This window comes from Cygnus atratus, chromosome 1, assembly GCF_013377495.2.
Source record: "Cygnus atratus isolate AKBS03 ecotype Queensland, Australia chromosome 1, CAtr_DNAZoo_HiC_assembly, whole genome shotgun sequence".
NCBI classification, from domain to species: domain Eukaryota; kingdom Metazoa; phylum Chordata; class Aves; order Anseriformes; family Anatidae; genus Cygnus; species Cygnus atratus.
In genome coordinates, this window is record NC_066362.1 from 90,969,804 (window position 1) to 90,989,236 (window position 19,433).

The 19,433-nt window shown below is 43.0% G+C and overlaps 1 long non-coding RNA gene across 1 annotated transcript in view; it reads right to left on the reverse strand.

Moving 5' to 3' along the window:
- Positions 1–2,657: 2,657 nt before the first annotated feature.
- Positions 2,658–19,433, reverse strand: part of LOC118244977 (uncharacterized) — a 43,614-nt gene continuing 26,838 nt past the window's right edge. Inside the window, exons 3-4 of the long non-coding RNA XR_004777727.2 lie at positions 6,565–6,726; positions 2,658–2,917 (exon numbers count right to left, since the gene is read on the reverse strand). This is a non-coding gene — a long non-coding RNA (uncharacterized LOC118244977). The remainder of the gene's footprint in view (positions 2,918–6,564; positions 6,727–19,433) is intronic.

The window sequence follows — 19,433 nt, forward strand, 5'->3', positions numbered from 1 at the left end:
ATTGTTCTTTACTTAGCAGAGCAATCAATATGATAAAGAAATGATAAGAACAATGATAAGAATGATGAATTTGTATTTCTGTCTCAGATTTCTCACCATCTTGGAGCAGTCATTGGGCTGAAGATTCATTACTGTGGGAGGTTCCAGGATCCTTCTGGGGCACCAGGGTCTGCTCCTGAGCTCTGGAGATCTCTCTGCCCAGCTGTGATTGGACTTGATCCTAGGCCAGTGGCATCTCTGCTGAAAAGGAAAGTCCAAGAGTATCTTTGCTAGTGTCTTCTTCCTCTCTCTTGCCAAATGCTTCCTGTTTCTTTGCGTGAAGGTGTGGTGGTTTTACTTGGGTGGGCGGCCGAGCTCCACCACAACCGCTCTCTCACTCCCCCTCCTCAAAGAGGAACAGGGAGAAAATAAGATGAAAAGGGCTCAAGGGTTGAGATAAGGACGAGGAGATCACACAGTAATTATCGTGACAGGCAAAACAGACTCAGCACAGGGAGACAGTAAGATTTATTACCTATTACTAACAAGCTGGAGAAGTGAGAAACAAAGGAAAGAAACCAAAAGCACCTTCCCCCCAATCCACCCTCTTCCACCTCCTCCCCCCAAGCAGCGCAGGGGAACGGGGGAATGGGGGTTATGGTCAGTCTATAGCGCTTCTTTTCCGCCGCTCCTTCTCGGTCACTCTCGTCCCCTGTGCTGTGGGGTCCCTCCCACGGGATGCAGTCCTTGCTGAACTGATCTGGTGTGGGCTGCCCACAGGCAGCAGCTCTTCAAGAACTGCTCCAGATATGGCTCCGTACCACGGGGTCCATCCCTCAGGAGCGAACTGCTCCAACCTGGGTCCCCCACAGGCAGCAGCTCCTGCCAGGTCAGCTGCTCCTGCGTGGGCTCCTCTCCACGGGCTACAGGTCCGGCCCGGAATCTGCTCCGGCAGGGGTCTTCCACAGGCCGCAGCCTCCCTCGGTGCAGGTCCACCTGCTCCACCATGGTCTCCTCCACGGCCTGCAGCGTGGAACCCTGCTCCACCGTGGTACTCCATGGGCTGCAGGGGGCCTGCCTGCTTCACCATGGTCCTCACCACAGGCCGCAGGGGACTTCTGCTCCGGCGCCTGGAGCACCTCTCCCCCTCCTTCTTCACTGACCTTGGCGCCTGCAAGGCTGTTCCTCACTCCTCTCACTCTCCCAGCTGCTGTGTGGCGCAGCGTTTTTTTTTCCCCTATCTTAAATATGCTCTTACAGAGGTGCAAAACGACATCACTTATTGGCTCAGCTCTGGTCAGCAGTGGGACCCTTACCAAACATGGGGCAGCTTCTAGATCCTTCTCACAGAAGCCACCCCTATGGCCCCCTGCTACCAAAACCTTGTCACGTAAACCCACTGCAGAAGGTATAGAATGCTACTTCAACAGCTTTGTTTCTTGCTGGCTCTCTAATCTGTAGATGAAAAAGAGAAGAAGACTTTGCTGCAACTGAATACAATTATAAAGATGAATGGTCTTGCATCTGGGAGAGACAGGGCACACCTCCATTGGCATCTACATTAACAAAATACAGCTATTTCCTAACTTACCAGCCACAAACTGTGCATTGTACTTACACTGACTTGCAAAGACTCCCAGCAGATTAGTTCTGCTGAAAGTCCCTACTCCAAACATGCTTAACATGCACCATAGCACACCATCTGACTAGGGTGTTAGGAAGAGTAGTTTCGTGTATACAGCGTCTGTAATGATGGCTTCATTTAATTAAAAAAAAAAAAGTGCTTAGAGATATCTTTTAGGTTTTGAACAATAAAAAGTCTTGCTTCTGATGAGAGCCTTCACATATGGATCTCAAGTGTCTTACAAATACCAAATTTCACAACCTTCTGTAGAACCTTTCTTTGTAGAAAGGAAGCGGAGAAGTGGGAAAGTTGTGTGGCAAGCTGGTAACAGAAGGAAGAGCCAGGAGCCCTGGCAGTTCAGTTGTATGCAGGACAACATGCTCATCATACCCAAAACGAATACTCTAAGTAAGAGCACCTTTCCCAGTGTCATTTTGCCACTGAAATACATCACTTTGTACTAGACTCATTGGAAGCTGTAGTAAAGCTCCTGTTGACTTCTGCACATCACAGACAGGTCTTTGGAAAGTTTGTGGGTGGAACCTACACCTCATGAAGATGTGTCCTGCTGGTGAGCATACCCAACACTCCCCTGTGAACCCACCACTCTTTCCAGCCCAACTAACCTTTCTGATTCTCCTTGCAACCACTGAGATGGCCCTCCAGCCCCTTAGCTCCCTGCCAGCTCACTGAGTTCAGGTAGGCCCTGGCATGCCATGTGGATTAGTGGATGTAACAACACAGCCTTGAAAAATCATTGGGTTAACCTATAGAGGAGTGATTTTCCCCGATGATAAAGTTGATCTTCATAGGCTGTGCAAAAAATAAAGTCACAACTAAAATAAGCATTGCTTCGTATCAGCTTTATTTAGGGTAAGCTGCAATTACTTCATATTCATTCCTGGTATCTGAACAACAGCTAGAATCACTGGCTCTCCTCAACTTACTCCCACAGAAAATGTCAGCAGGATCTAATTATCTGAATGAAATGAACTTTCACTGATGCTCTCTTTCTTATCTGCACAATAGTTGAGCTAGGTATTCTTATTATTGTAGCTATGAGTTCGCAAATTTCATTTTTTCCTGGAAAAGGTGCTCACATACAAGTACCCCAAGTACAACTAAGCTGAAGCAAATCAAACCTTTGGCACTGGGTGAAGGATTTCTTGCAGTGCCTCATCTGGTTTTAAGGACTTCTCCTTCCTCTGAGATCTGACAGGTTCTGGTTCTGCAGCTCTTCAGCCTGGAACCCAATGATCCTTCAAGCTGCAGATGGTCTGCATTTCTACAAGGAACTGCTTACTTCTTTTCTCTCTGAAAGAAATATGTTTGCGTGACTGTGCTGCAAAGACTTGTGGGACACAGGATACTACAAAAGCAAGAAATACAGTACATTGCCCCACCCTCGGGCAGTCTCAACTCTGTCTGTCAAAAAGGCCCAGAAGATAGGCAATAACCTGTAAATATTAATGACTCATTGTGTTGTCTGCTAATGCCAGTGCTGAGCAATAAGACAGATCAGTGACTGGGGAAAAGTTATTGCCTAAGAGTTTAAAGAAGTTGCTGAGGCAAAGCCAACCAGAGAACCAAAAGGTATACAAGAAAGAAAATGTCTGAAGAGCAGTAAGGGGTCAGGAGGGTCCCTTCATGCCTAAAACAATTGCAGCTGGATTGATCGGACACTCATTTCTAACAGGAGCTCTGGCAGCAGCATGGCCTGCATTGCAGAGCTGTCCTTCTGCTGTTTCTGCCAATGCTTACAGTGTTTTTAGTACTCAGAGATCTTAAACTGGGGGTGGGCATGTGTCACTGCAATAATTTGTTCCTTATGTCAGACCAGAGAGCCTCCTTCTCCAAGCTGCTGCTGCCAGCCCCCAGGAGTGGCAGTGCTAATGAGCTCGGGTGTGCCTCTGTTGATCCAGAGTAGGGAGTGGGATGCAAAAGACTCCTTTTCACCATATCACTTTTATCTGATACTCTCAGGCTTTTGGTTGAATGAGAAGTGACTCCCCTTTTCTAGCCCTTAGGTGAGAAAGTGTCCATAACCTCCTTCCTTGAGGCAGGCAGCTCTGTCTCTCAGGATGGGCAGATACAGCAGCCCTGCACCCCTTGCGTTTGCTTGGTGATATCACAGGATGGGAGACTTGGCCTCTTGTCACCTACCCCAGTTTTTTGTTAGTGTCACTTGCTGCTCTCTGTGGGCATTTTCCTGGCACAGACTGCAGAATGGGACATGAATCCTCCAAACAAACACCCTCCTGCGTATTTAACCCCCTTTGGTTCACACGTGTATAACTGCTGAATATGAGGATCTGTGATCCGTCCATACCTCAGCCCTAGATCAAAGTGAGGAATATTGAGGTTGGCTTAGTCCAAGAGATGTCCTGGAAAGATATATAAGATGAATATCACTTGGAAAAGAGCAAACAAATGTATATAAATATCCTGACAATTCAGCTGTCTGTTTCTTCTGAATCTCTATGTGCCATGAAAACGCACCTAGCTCTAACTACAGAATTTGATAAAAGCACAAATCTTACTTAGATGAGGGCATTGTAGATCAGTCCCTTGTTTTTTAATGTTAACATCCATAGCACATGTGCAGAAGATTCCTCTGTTGAATATCCCAGCTTTACAGCGCAGATTCACTTTGAGCAGACCATCAGTAGGCAGTAAGTGCCTGGAATCTGGAAATTAGGCAGCGGCTGTACTGAGTGTAGTTACATCATTTTATCTGAGTATTTTCTCTAGTACTTCATTCAGTCCCAGCATTACCAATTGATCCTTTCTACCTAGTGTTCTTTTGGACAGAAAGGATGCTTCCGAAAATCCAACAATTCCTCTAGTACTCCAAATATCAAAGATCAAGGGCTTTTATCAAGGGATTAAATACTGCAGATGGGAGAGAAAGTTAAATATTAAATTTTCCCCTACTCATGGATTGCCCATGACCTACCTCAGCTGGTATTACTCTTCAGATAGTCTGCAGTTGTTTCCCTAGCACCAGCGCCACTGTTTTATATCCGATATTAAACTGTTTAACATAATATACAGTCCTTGAGCTTTGATGCTTCTTCTGAGAAGTACCAGTGGATGTGCTAGTGATTTTGATGAGGTGAGATATATTACAGTCAGTCCCAGGAAGAACTGTTTGTTAAAGCAATTTTGGTGCACAGGGGTATAAGCCATATAACTGAGATGTAATGACTCGCCATGTACACTATTCTACCTATCAGCTTAAAGTAACCTCTTAATTTTTCTTCCAGCTGTAAAAATGTTGAGCAGTGTTGCATTGCTCTTCCTCCCCTGACAACTGGGAGATTATAAAATTGTCATTTGTTCCAGCTAGCAATTACTCCCTGTCATTTTAAAATTCCGATTGGAAACAGAAAATGTGTCAAACGCTCGTCTCATTTTTTCCTAAGTGTAGAAGATCCCAAGCAAAACTCCAGCTCCTGCTGTGGACAGTACAGGGAGCAATACAGCGTTTTTAGCCAGCTGAAGTTGGTGTGTCTAGTTCTGCTGGCCCAGATCCAGAGAGAGCACCTAAGCATTTGCTGACCTTTCAGCACACACTGGTAGCACATTGAAGCCTTCCTCCCTTTTTTTACTCCTTTTACTTCCCCCATTTTTTTGTCCATGCCAGCTCCCTGTCCCCTGGTGGGCTCGGTGTGCCATGGGACAGTCTGGAAGCCTCCAAAGGCCCCCTGGGCCTTGCAGGCTGGTGCTCCTGAGCAAGTTTCCAGCAAACGCCTCACGTCCTCCACGGCTGGCTCTCAGTCCCAGCATCCTGAAGAACACCCAACACTGGGGTTGGTACCCATGTCCCCAACGTGTGGCCACCACAGGGTGACCGCTCGGGACCGAGATGCCTGTCCATGCTGCTTTAGAAACATTGGAGAAGGAAATCGGGCAAGCATTGCAGCTCACCTCGCTGCAGCCAGCAGCCTGAGGGATTTGCCTGGATCTGCTGCATTCCTCCTGGAGTCCAGCAGATGGTAACATCATCATACGTATGGGCTCGGCTCTTATTTAGCGAGCCTGAAACGAGAGAGCTCGGGCTTACTCAAATGCCCTGCACTGTCCTACACAGGGTTAAAAGAAATTTTCAAAGAAATTCTTCTGGCTTCTGGTACTGCGTAACTGCTCTGAATCCGCTCAGGACTCAGTTGTAAGTTGCATGCAGCAGATTTCTTTTGCATGTGCCATTTATTAGTTTATCAGGGGTTAAGGTATTAATCTAGTGCGAGTTATAGCTTTAGTTTTCAACCAGAGAGTCTGGCATTACATAAGGATTGTGACCATTTGAAGCCATATGTGATTCTTTTTGCCACAAATGGCAACCAGAGAACTGAGCAGGACGGGAAATGGGCTTTGGGGGAAATACTTATTCCATTACACCCTCATCCCCCTTAATTTTCTTCAAAATTTCTGAAATTGCCTTTTCATGTCTAACATTTTTGTGCGTGTATCTATTTACTAAAAGAAAGAAAAACAACAGGGTATTGTCAAGCATTTAGACTTTTCTAACGAGAATGAGTTCTTACTAGAATAAGACATGCTAGCAATCATTACAAAACAAGTAGGGAAACCTGTTGCTTTTCTTTTCTTCTCCCCTTTCTGCTCTTCCTCATCTCACCATGTTGCAGCAGAGCTGAGAGAGCTCCTTGGGGACAGTACACCATCGTGATAAGTGGGGGACCCACAGCTGTGCAGAACAGACTTTAGGCTTTGCCCCCAAATTGTTTTCTAAATGAAGATTAGTAGCAACAAAACGGTGCCCAGCCTCTGAGTCCTTCATTTCAAAGAAAAATTCTGGGGCAAGTATAAAGGCACTTGCAGAAGTGAGCATAGACAAACCATCAAAGCAGCATTTGAGGCAGTGTAAAGCAAAGCAGAAGGGTGACCGAGTTATGTTGGGAAATCCAGGAAGCGCCTGGGCTAACAAGATGTAGACTCACAGGGCAGTGCCAGAGCTGGAGGCAGTGTCCCTGCAGACTCACAGAAGAGGGTCAAGGCTAATGGGTTGACCAGGAGTTGCCAAGATGTGCGAGGTACAGAGAGGCCACCTGAGTTGTAGACCAGGCTGACTGGAAGGCTCTTGAGCACCCATCTGGTTTTACCTGAAACAGTTAACCATTCAGAAATTGGGTATGTGACTTAAAAGCATTAGTAGCAGAACTGTAGGATGTATACGTGTTTTTAATATAAGGTTTATTCACTGGGCACTGAGCAAACTCTCAGTCAAAGCTGTTTTCTAGGGATTGCAAACCTGTGACTGAGACGTGCATGTGTGCATGCCTCACATGCAAAGAATGGTGCAAAGTGATCCACCATTTTAGTTCTGGCACTGCCTGTACTATATACCAAGGAGATCATTTTGGTAAAATTGCCATTTTGTGCCTATAAGAAATCAATTAACACGTTTGACTATCTGTCCTTGATAAAATTTTAGAGTGTACATATTAAATCCTGGGATTTAATGCTATTAGTATAACGTAACCCTCTTTTTTATTTTACTTTCTGTAGCTTATCTATCAGTGTAATTTACTTAATAAAGCTTGTAAGTTCAGCAGTAATATTAGCTCTGTCTTTAGCTAAATAAGAAGGCATCCATTAGAAATATGAAGAATTTGATCTGATTCATGTTTAGCTTGCTTTTGCTGTTTCTTTTTGTCTTGTGCAAAGAAGTACCCTGTAGTAGGGTGAGTTTCATTTTGTTTTCCAATGCCATACATACTGCACCTTACACTGTGACGTTTAAGGGGAGAGCCATTTGGTTGGACAAGGTCATTTTAACTTCTGAACAGGAGTAGATGGTTGTTTAGTCCCTCAGGATTTCCTAAGCTATCACAAAGAAGTCTGCAGTTGGCTGTGGATTGTGCTTTGCCCATGGATTCCCTTCCAAGTTCCTCAAGAAGTACTTCCTGAAGTTGCCACTGGCCTACAGACAGCAAAACCGACTGGTTTTTGCACAATTTTCCAGCCAGAAAAGTTCAAAAAAGGTGAAGTAAATATCAATGAATGCAACCATACAACACTTACATCTTGATAGCGATAATTTAAAGTGCTGGTAGCAAAGATGAAAGCAGACTCCATTCAGGTGTGTGAAAGAGCTTGAAGTGTTGATTGCTGGCATGAAGACTGCATTCCTATATAAATGTTTGATCTTTTGTAATGCTGTGAACAAATCTTTCCTGATGAATGATGACTCAGAACAGAGCTTTTCACTTGGCATTTGATAATTCATTTCAATTGCAGCAGAAAATAATTGTTCTATTCAAGCATACAGGGATGTGCTTACTCCGTCCCTAATGAGTGCATTAGAATAGGCAACTCATCCATGTCTGATGTTAGTACAGGCCACAAACTTTATGACTGGCTCATTATTTAGTCACCTCTGAGTCCTAAAGAATAAGTGTCCAATGAGTTTCGGTGGTTTAATAGCAGCGTTTTGCCTTTTTATAAATCACTCAGGTGTTCACTGGTTTGCTGGAAGAATCTGTGAATCTCTAGGAATTCTGTTGGTGATACTCACGCATTCCCTCTATTTTGCTCACAAGGTTTAGAAATGGTGCAATAAGAATTTGATTGTGGAACAGACTGACTAAAGAAGAATAAATGAGTTTTCGTTTTGTCTACATTCAGGATATGTCCTAAATAAATGGTTCAAATGTAGGCAGAGTTTTCAAAGAAAAGTGGATGACTCAGAAAAAAAAAAGTCATACCAGTGCTTGGCTTGCCTACAAAATTACACTGCTTTTAAGGAGTCCTGAGTCACCAAAGATGTCAAAGGACACATTTCATTTGGGCTAGAAATTGTTCTGCTTTTTAGGTGACCCTTGGGCCACTTGCGGAAAGTACAAGTTCATTATGGCCCAGAATGTTCTTTTGTATTGCTTTGACTAGGAAAGATGAAAATGGATCCTTCACATTACGTGATTTGCTGGGGACATAAGGGTGTAATGAAGGTTCAGACCATCCCTTAGTAAAACAGTGAGGATTCAGAAAATGGTCTGGTCTCTTTCTAAATCCTGCAAAATAGCAGGGAAAAATTTGGTAGGTGTATCGTACAGCATGGAGCTTTTCTGTACTTAATTCTCACCAGGGCAGTCTTTCTGTCTTCAGGGAAAGTGAATGAACATACTGAAATATCTCTATAGTAATGAAAGAAATCTCATTGTGCCACTGGAGATTGAAGCTGCATGGCCCCGTGGGTAATAAATTGCTACTATTCAGACTCATGAGAGCATCAAGGAAAGCTGATGCAGAGTACTTTAATGACCATTATAACTGACTGCAGTGAAAAAGACTGTTATTTAAGTACATTTCAGAATGTACTGTAAATTGGGCAAAGGTACAGCTGTGCTTATGCTCTGAGACAGCCTCTGGTTTCATTCTGTCTGGCAGACTTTGCTCTTTGAATTTGGGTTTTATCTCTGTAGCTGAATGCTCTCAGTATTTATGGCTCCTGTTTGTAAGGGAAGATGCAAAACCAGGGAGAAGTGGTTGTTTTAATACAGGCTCCAGCTGGATAGCACAGGCTTTGGGGAGGGGGTGAAGGCAAGGCCAGGGGATGGAGGGTCCAGCCACCATTCAGCATCATACTGTCACCCTTCCCCAAAACACCTACTTGTAGCTTGCACCAAACATGACCTAAGAGGCCAGTGTTTCTGACTGAACCTCTGAGAAGAATCTTTGAGGCCAAATGACAATACCTCGAGGGCAACTACATTGCCAAGGACTACCATGATTATTGCTTATATGACCGTCTGGACCAGACAGCCCAGACTCTCCTCCCCGTTGTGCATAACCAAGGCCTGTTTGACTGATGTATACTCCTACCCCATTTTATAGGCTACTTAGTGTACAGAACCATTTGAATGCTCATGTATACTATTCTACATACACTACCATGGTTGCTATATATCATAGATGAAAATGGTGACTAATTTCTACAGCCAATTGTTGTGGTTTAGCCCGGCTGGCAGCCAAACACCACACAGCCGTTCGCTCACCCTCCCCCCTCCCTCTCCGGGATGGGGGAGAGAAACGGGAAAGTGAAGCCTGTGAGTTGAGATAAGGACAGTTTATTAAGACAGGGAAAATAATAACAATAACAATAACAATAATAATAATAATAATAATAATAGTAATAATGTGTACAAAGTGATGCACAATGCAATTGCTCACCACCCGTTGACCGATGCCCAGCCTATCCCCGAGCAGCCGGCCCCCCCACCCCGGCTAGCCACCCCTATATATTGTTCAGCATGACGTCAGATGGTATGGAATACCCCTTTGGCCAGTTTGGGTCAGCTGTCCTGGGTCTGTCCCCTCCCAGCTCCTGCTGCACCCCCAGCCTGCTCGCTAGCAGGACAGAGCGAGAAGCTGAAAAGTCCTTGGCTTGGTGTAAGCATTGCTCTACAACAATTAAAACATCGGCATGTTATCAGCGCTCTTCTCATCCTAATCCAAAACATAGCACCCTGCCAGCTACTAGGAGGAAAATTAACTCTGTCCTACCTGAAACCAGGACAATAACCAAGGCCTGTTTGACTGATGTATACTCCTACCCCATTTTATAGGCTACTTAGTGTACAGAACCATTTGAATGCTCATGTATACTATTCTATATTTGATAGAAAATAAGAAAGGGCAAGACAAAGTTTCCTTGCTGTGCCATATGGGCAGTGAAATTTATGGCACATTGTCAGTCAGGCAACATGATATGTCCTTGCCTTGGGATTTCCAGCTTGAGGTAGGTCAACAGCACTCATCTTATGCTTTTTTTTGGCTGGGTCCTTCATGGTTGGTTTTGTCTTTAGGCTCTCTGGGTCCTTTGGGTCTAGTTGGGTCTTTTTATTGAGGGTGATAGGTGGTATTCTATGTATTCAATTTTTTTTCTGAAGAGACTCTTTGAGATATTGCGGAGCTATGTAATATGCCTATTTAAATCAGTTTATCACCTGGCAGGTACATTGTGATCAAGTAACTGAAACAAACAACTTGTGGTAAGCAGGCTGCCAGCAACATTTGGGCAGCCAACACTGCAACAAATCATCCGTATTAGCCTTGTGTTCAGCACATGGGGTCAGATCTGCACTACCCAGGAACCATCTAATCCCAGTTTGTTTGAAGAATAGTAAATAAAGGTGGGCGTCTTAGCTAATGAATTAGCCACAGAGAGAAATAAGCACATGAAATACTGTCAATTGCTTATATTAGTGGCCTTCCTAGAGAATAAAGTGACTGAGTCAGGATTAAAGAATTTATCGTAACAATATCACTGCTACCTGCCAAAACTCTCTGAGGGGACACTTCATTGGATTTGAGGCTGTATATTGCTGCAAAGATCAATGTCCTGGTTATTTCATGGGTGTTGCTGACATACTTTGATTGCTGAATAAATTTCCTATAATTGGTGGTAATCCATCCCACCTTTGTCAGGCAAAATGGGGATTTTTTTTTTTTTTGAGCAAAGCCCACAAAACTAACAGAAGGACAAGTGTTTTTCTGAGGAGGGGCTCATGGTCTACACAGAGCTTGAGGACATCGTCCAAATACTGGTTGTGTTTGGAACGTCACCAAGTAATTGTAAAGGGGAAGGAATGGGCTAAGCTTTCCCTCCCAATCACTACTCTGAGTTTCCAATACAATCTGATTATTGAGAAGCTGCACAGAAGTAGCTCATTAACTCTCAACCTCTTGCTTTTTCTGCTTCTTCATATCTGTGAATAATAAGATCACTTAAGTTACCAGTGAGATGACTAATTAAAGATGATTGGCATTTATTAATAGGTCAATTTCCTTATTAATGTTGAAGATGACATAAACAACCCTACTAAGTTTTTTTTTTTTTTTCACATTTCCAAACCTTCTTGGCTATTTGCGTTTCATGGTATTATCAACTCTGCATCACTTCTGAATTCAGAAGAAATTCAAGGAAGCAGCTGAAGTTATGCTGGACATACAGAGTGACAAAGAAAGGCCTGACCAAGCATTTCTCTTCCTTGATTAGGGTTCTGCTGCATTTGTTCGATTCTTTGTGTACTTATGAGCATTTCTGAAACTATTCCAAAGCACGAGAGCTTGAAGTAGCTGTAAGCAATTGTGTTTAGACATGATGTTAAAGATCAGAAGTTTTGGAGATCGACAGCTGTAGAGGAAATAGGTGCTGAACGCTGTCACCCTGCCCCGATGAGGCTCTTTCAGGCAGTTAGCTAGCTGGAGATGTAGCACACCAGTATGAACAACTGCCCAGTGTTTGTAATGAACAAAACATCTTTTGTCCCTACTGATTTCCAGTTTACAAAAGCAAAATAAAGGGCTGCTGCCATTACAATTTAATAAAATCTCTGTCATTCTGAGCCTTTTACTTAATGTATTTGGAGTGTTTAGTCCATGTGTTATCTAACTTGTCAAATGGTCGTGGATTCTTCTGGAGTCTTTTTTATTGTCCCACGCTGCTCCAAATGTTCAGTGTTCCCACGTCCTCCATTAGTTTCAGGCAGGCTAAAATCCATTTGTGCTGTGTTTTGACATTTTGTTTGAAACCTGTCAGCTTGTGAACATGTCTAGTGACTATGCTGGTAGGGAAAAAGTATGATTAAGCAAAACAAAAGTCGTAAGTGAATGAAGGATTAAATACTGTTAAAGGTAGTGCCAATATTCCCTGTCATTAAGATTTCAGAGCTGTGGGGAGTTCATATCAATGCATAGTGTTTTATAAGTTGTATCAGTTTAACATATCCTTTGACATGATTCTAAAGGAAATTTATTAATTAACTTCCTACTTGTTTGATAATGAATTTCAAAGAAATTAAAAAAATACCTAAAAATGTAGAATTACAAATAACTGTTTCTGAAATATCTGATATCGGTTAAATACACAACTTCTAGCTAAATTTAATTACATACTTTTAAAAATATCGTCTTGTTTCAAGAATTAGCTCAGTTACTATAAATGCCTTGGCTCATTTAAACAGTTCTGAATATTGCAGTTATGAAAGCTCATACAACATTTATAATTTCACATATTTTTTCTTTTCAGTTAAATAAAACAATGTTGTGTGCCTCTAAAATGATAATAAGGTAATAAACACGCTTGTTCATGGTTTCAACTCAGCCAGAGACTTGCAGTGGACTGTAACATTAAGGCAGACAGGAGGTCTCATTGGCTTCAGTGTGATCTCCATTGGGCATACAGGCTGTTGTGGATCCCTTCCTGCAAAAATGGGCACCTTTGAAGAGCTTTTTTTCCGTTATGACTCTCAGATGCACAAATGACCCAGAATATTAGTCGCGTTTGTTTTAAGAAAGGAGCTCAACCTTTGCATTATAGAAGCTTGAATAATTCTGCTGAAACCAATGAGACTCCAAGGGTTTTAGCTTCCTGCTGCTGAAGTAACTGGAAATTGGATCTGGGTCTGAAGGATTAGAAACTCAGCCATCACTAGCATGGGGTGGAAGCTATAAAGTTCTTAGTGTGGAAATCTTGAAGGAGCATTTATACCATCTACCAAACAGTGCCTTGCACATTTCACTCTGATGCTCCATAGTGGAAGTGCACACCTTAGTTTATGTAGATAACTGGGCTACCAACACGTAGGTTAAATGTCTAAACACACCTAATGTCAACAGCATTAATAAGCCTCCCTTCTTTTGCAAACCTCCAACCTTTTCCCTATTTGCCCTAGGAAAAGGAAGGCATGCAACTAGGGCAATGACAACTTGATAGATAAGACACATGAACTGTCCAGGTCCCTAGGTAGAAGAAATAACTCAGTAATGCTCCCATTCACAGCTGGAGCCATCTGGACTGCCTGTGAAACCAGGTAGTCTCCCCAAACGTGCAGGAGTACATTGACACAAGGCTGAATTCCAGGTCAGGGGCTGAGCATAGGGGCTGAAAACAACTACCACTGGCTTCAAAAGCTGGTGGGCTGAAAGGTGCAGAAGGTTAAGGTGACCATCACCCAGTGGTCCAGGCACTCAGTCCAGCCAGGGCCACTTGCAGTTGGTTCAAAGCAATTGAGTTATATACCAAGACTAATCATTTCTTTTTTTTTTTTCCAAGCACAGACAGCAGGCATCAGCAAAAACTGCAAAAGTCTGAAAAATAACATACCAGTCAGCAGATGCTAGACATGAAAGTGAGACCCAGTTTGGGATGAGGTAGCATATTCCTGAAATTTTCACTGCTCATGATTTGACAGCGTTACAAAGGAAATAATTTGCCCAGTTTTGAAATATGCATTCGAACGTCTGTTCCATTAAACACACTTCAGTATGTTGCCACCTGTTCCAGTCATGCTTGATAAAGAACTGTATGCAGAGATAATACACCTGTCTGGCCTTGTAAATAATCTGCAGGGGAAAATCAAAATTAGGTAATGTAAGTCAAATTTGGATGGATAGTCCTGTTACAGTCAATGTTGAATCCTGTGCCCTTAATTACTTTGTTGTCTGAATGGGAAACCCTTCAAATAATGAGTTGGGGAGTGGGGAGGGAAATAAAGCTTCTTGACAGTTAATCACCAAAGAATATAATTTTGTTGCAAGATCCATCAGTTACCCACAGTTTAGAGCAAATCCTGACATACGTCAACCAGAGGGACAGTAGAAAATGAAAGAATGAAAGTGGCATACATACTTTTTAAAGATATTAAAGGTATTAAATATATACAAAGATATTTATCTTCTGACTAAAGATAAAGCAAGCAAGGCAGCATTAAGATCCCACTGAAATCAGTAGGAGTCTTCAATTTACCTTGCAGGACTGTGGAGTAGGCCTTGATGTAGCTATTAAAAATTATGAAGGCAAAGACACCAACTAAGGCCAGGAAAGGGGTTAACTTTGAGTGTGTTCTAATGCCTTTGACCTATTTACTTAAGTACTTTGAACATCAGCTTATTTTCTGGCTAAAAGCCGGGATTCTTCTAATAGCTTCTAAAACCCTTTGACTGAGGGAATCTCCCTCTCATGTCCATGTGGAGCAAACATGGGCTTACAATGTGCTCTAAACTTTGGAGTGGAAATTTCTGCCGAAGAAGGTTTCCTGCCTACATATTTAAGAAGTTGAAGCTGTAGGTGTCTCTGCTAGAACAACTGTGAAATGCTGTAAATCAGCAACATATGAGAGGATAATATGCACATCTCACACACTGATTTCTGATTTCTGCCTGTTGGGCTCTTATATAGTGTTGACTGTATAAGGAATATCTGCCAAATGAGTTTGCTCCAAACAGGCTCTTGGACTGTTATCCCACCATGGTATTTCATTACCAATCATGTTAAAAGAGAGATGAATCATTGTAAGGGCTCATTGTGCTTCCAGATTTCCCATTTTATCAAGCTTTTATATGGCTCTCCTAGGTAAAAGCAATGCAAAACTCAGAAAAGCCTCTTCCCTCTTCCATTATTGTTCTTTTGAGAAGCAAGTACTTACAGCCATGCTGTCTGCAAGGCAGTTGGCTGTTGGTCCCTAATCTGCTTGCAATTACAAAGAGCCCCTGTCCATCACAAACCAGGTGCACGCTGAATAACAGGTAGATCAGATGGGTTTTTTATCATGTTTATATGTCACATAACCCAGGCATATGAGAAATAGCAAGTGCAAGTGAATCAGGGCTGGGCAGAAAAAGTCCAGCTTTATAACTAGTTAATATTCCCCTTGTTCTCCCATGAGCAAACTGGTACTGGGCAGCGAGGCACTAAGATCATGCCTGTAGATGCCTCAGCTGGTAGCAGCCCTGATCTGACCAGAAACTGGCTGCAAGCCACGTCACTGAAATCCAGCTACTGATGTAGTTTGCTCTGAAGATCAAGGACCATCAGTTCTGGATTCAGGAAATTGTTGCTCATCAGTTGGAATGTTAAACATAGCATTGCAGACAAATACCAGGATAATTACTTAGGGAGGTTCCCATACCTTACAACTTAGGAGCTAATTTAGTCACTTAGGGAGTCTGTTAAGAAAGACTGATTCCCTCAAGGGATAATTCAAAACTGCAAAAGCAAATAACTAGAGGAGCTTAAAATAGCTGATCTGAACATACCAATGGCCCTCCATGGTTTGTAATTTCCCTTGTACTTTAACTGTCATGACATTTCTCTCAGCCTTCTCATATGAAGCTGCTGTGTGATCTCGCAGAAGGCTGCTAGATTTCTATTGCACCCCACAGTATTGGAGGCTGCTTTTGCCTCGTTACCACTGGGTCATCCTTTGGTAGCACAGGAACTCTACAAACGCATGTAATATGATATTTATGAAATAAAATTGCACACTTGTTTGCCACCAGGAGATATGGTACTGGGCTCATATAAACTGTCCCTGCTAGAAAGTACTGGAATTGTTGCATATTCCTGAGGTGCCTGACATATTATTCATGTGTTTTCTTATTAAAGACTAGTTTGTGAGGCCACTATTCTCAATCTGTGTACCACTCGTCATTCAACAGCGCAACAGTACCTCATGTGTTTAAGCAAGGCCTGACATGTATGAAGAAGAAAAAACATTCAGCAACATTAATTTGCACTCCCTGATTGGTACACACTTCTTGAAAGGCCCCAATCCTTCTCTGAGAGATGCCAGTGACAGAATTGCCATTAACGGCACTGTTGTGAGACAGGAGGCTTTCTATCACAGAAGCAGTCTTCATAAATATATGCATAGAAAAGAGAGCTGGAAGGCACCGTAAGATGTCAGCCACAGCAGGCCAGACAGCCCGATGGACTAAACTCTTCTTTAAGAAATCTACTGCTGGTCTTCTTCCCCAAACACACTATTCCAAAGCCTTACTGTCCTTAACTGAGCCACCCAATGTCTTGCCAGAATCTTTTTTCTTTTCTTTTTTTTTTCTGCACACAAAGCCTGCTGCTTTTTGTCTTATCCACCATAGATGCGGGAAACAAAGTGCTCCCTTTTTCTCTGCAGCAGCCTTTTATGTATTTGAAAACTATTACCATGTCTCTGCTTCATTTTCTCTTCCACAGATTGCACAGAACCAATTAGTTCAATCTTTCATTGCAGGTCATGTTTTCTAGTTCTCTGATCATTCTCACACTGAATAATAAGAACTGTGTGAAAGGAAAAAAGCATCAAAATTATTGTACTGGTTATTATTATTATTAAAATTAATGATTCAATCACAATGCATTTTATTTGGGCTATTGCTAATCTAACTTTACCTTTAATGTTTAATAATGTGTACACAGATATATCCTTACAGATTGTGCTTCTGTGCTATGTTGGCTCACAGACTTTGTGGGTTGTATTTCAGGAAATAAAAAAGCCTTGCAAGCTAAACAGATATGCTCCCAGGGCTGAGAAATATAGACACCCCTTTTTTCTTACTATATCACTTGTTAACACTCTACTGATAAGAACAGATACTTGTCTGAAGCTGCGTATCTCCTACCTATACACAAGTCCACAACAGTGGTGTAACTAGCTTTAGCTACACTATTCTTCCTCATCCTGTTGGCAGCAGCCTCAGTCTCTGGGTTCCTTCCAGCTTCTGCCTCAAATCCCCAGTAACTGAGCTACCCCTCCAGTCCCTGCTTATGCCCTCAGCCCCGTGGGTGACCGTGGACCCAGTGACAGAAAGGTAATAGATAGGTGGGTTGAATTTAGATTTCACTGCCAGCCTTCACTTTCTGACAGAGCTGCCATCTGAACAGCCTTCCTCTGGGCACTGGCTGGAGGCTGGAGGTTTCATCCACAGCACATGATATGGAAGTCCAGGTTGGACAACACTTCTGAAGTGTTTCTGTACATGGAGCTGGCAGAAGTTTGCTTTGAATAGAAGCTTAAGTGATAATCTCACATTGTTACCAACTGTAAAAACAAGGACAGTCCCAAGGGGCTGTTATCAGAAAGAAGCTTCAGTTATTGCGTCTTCTAGTTGAGCAGCACCTATAACTACTGAAATTCTATATAATATCAAAAGAACTTTATTACATATGACCTATACTTAATGACTTAGTCCAATATGTCCATGGATGTATCATTGTGAAGCCACTCTGTCTGCAATGAATGCAAGAAACTTCACTGTGTTTACTTAGGTGGTCCTAAGTAAAAGTGAACAGAATTTGTGATTCCTGTTACCCCAAGTGCTACAGAGGGAAATGCTACCTGGCAATCAAAGAGTTAATCCAATTACAAAATGAAAACTTCTCATGCAGCCTTCTCCCTCAAGAGGTGCAGTCTCTTCCACTCAAAAGCCATAAGAAAAAAAGACAGGGAGGATAAAAGCTGCTGGAAAGCCGTGCAATTTAGGGGAGAAAAGAGAGGAATAAAACCAGAGGGAGAAAAAAAAAAAGAGGAACAAAAGAAATTCACTCCAAAAAGGAGAGTGAAGCATATCCACTAAAGAGGAGAGAAAGGCTGGCATCAAAAGAGGTTTTCAGTTGCAGAAGCATCCAGCAGCCAGGCACTGCAGGTGATATCACCACCAAAAACTCTCTGTAGAGAGAGATACTCTTGCAGGACATGCTACCGGTATAGGGGTTAGGAGACAAAGTGGGACTTTACAAGACTGAACTTCAGAGGGATTCTTTGAGAACCAGGATTCAAGCTGTTTTCCAGTTGCTGAATGAAGCTCAGTGGCCTGTTTTGCCTTTTGGGTTTATCTTTCTCTCCCTCCTTTTTTTTTTTTTTTTTTTTTTTGATTAACTTGTTATTTTTGGATTCATGCTTCAATAAGTTATAATAATTAAACAAGACCTTGCTGTTATTATTAGGTACAATGACTTTGGGTTTTGCACACAGGGAAAAACGTTTCCTGTGGAAAGCTGATACTTTTACATAAGAGCTTGTCTCCACTTGAACACCCTTTTAGGGGAGACACAACAAAAGAAGTGGGATGTGATCAGAGTTTTATGGACTGTTCTAGTTTCTTATTTCCCCATTAAAATAAATTATGCATTAATATCTTCGAGTTCCCTGGGTCGTTCAACTCCTAATATCCCCCAAGGGGTGCTCAGCGTCTTAATGCGTCCAACGGTGATGTCACACCTGTGAGTCGCTGTCATCCGGATCAATTATTCATGGTCCATCATGCACAAGCTTTCCTCTTCCGAGCTGCAGCCTTGCCCCTGCGAGGATGCCTTGCTTGGGGGACCACTCGTTTCCTCCTGGGGCAGCTTGTGCCTTTGTTCTTGCAGCACCCCGAGGTACCGACCTCCCCGCATCCCCCAGGCACTTGCACTACTCCCAGGGCACAGTGCCCGCTAGGCAATGGCCTTAGGAAAGGAAAAGCAAAACCACAGTGCAAAGCCAGGGACGAGGAGGTCCTCGTTCTCCTAGGACCGCTGACAGCAGAGGAGCTCCCCATTTCCAAGCACAATACGTCAGGCTGCTAAAGGAGCTGCCGCTAGCTTTATGTGCTGGGATGTTAACGAAGCCGAAGAGCTCTATGAGCTGAAGAAGTAATGAAGCTGAGTTTCCAGTGGATTCCTTTCTGTTGCTTGAGTGACTTTCAAAGTGAACTACAAGACGGTAGTTCTCCTCCTGTTATTAATCCCTCCTTTAGCAGTAACTAACTCTGGGAGTTACAAAATCACCCTCCTCCCCCAGAGCACCCTGGTGGCAGCCTGCAGGGTGCTGGGCACGGTGTAGGAGTTAGCTGGGAGCCTCGGAAGTGAGCTGGGAAAACAACGTGACAGATGGGACCTGGTCCCGTGCTCCTGCCAGCGGCTATTTTGTGAAAAGGGAAATGGAAAATGGAATTATTTTGGAAACTTCCACCTCTCTCTCAGATTTGACTGAAATCTGCTGACTGGTTTGAAATCCATGGAGGGGAGGGGAATGGAAAAGTGGACAGA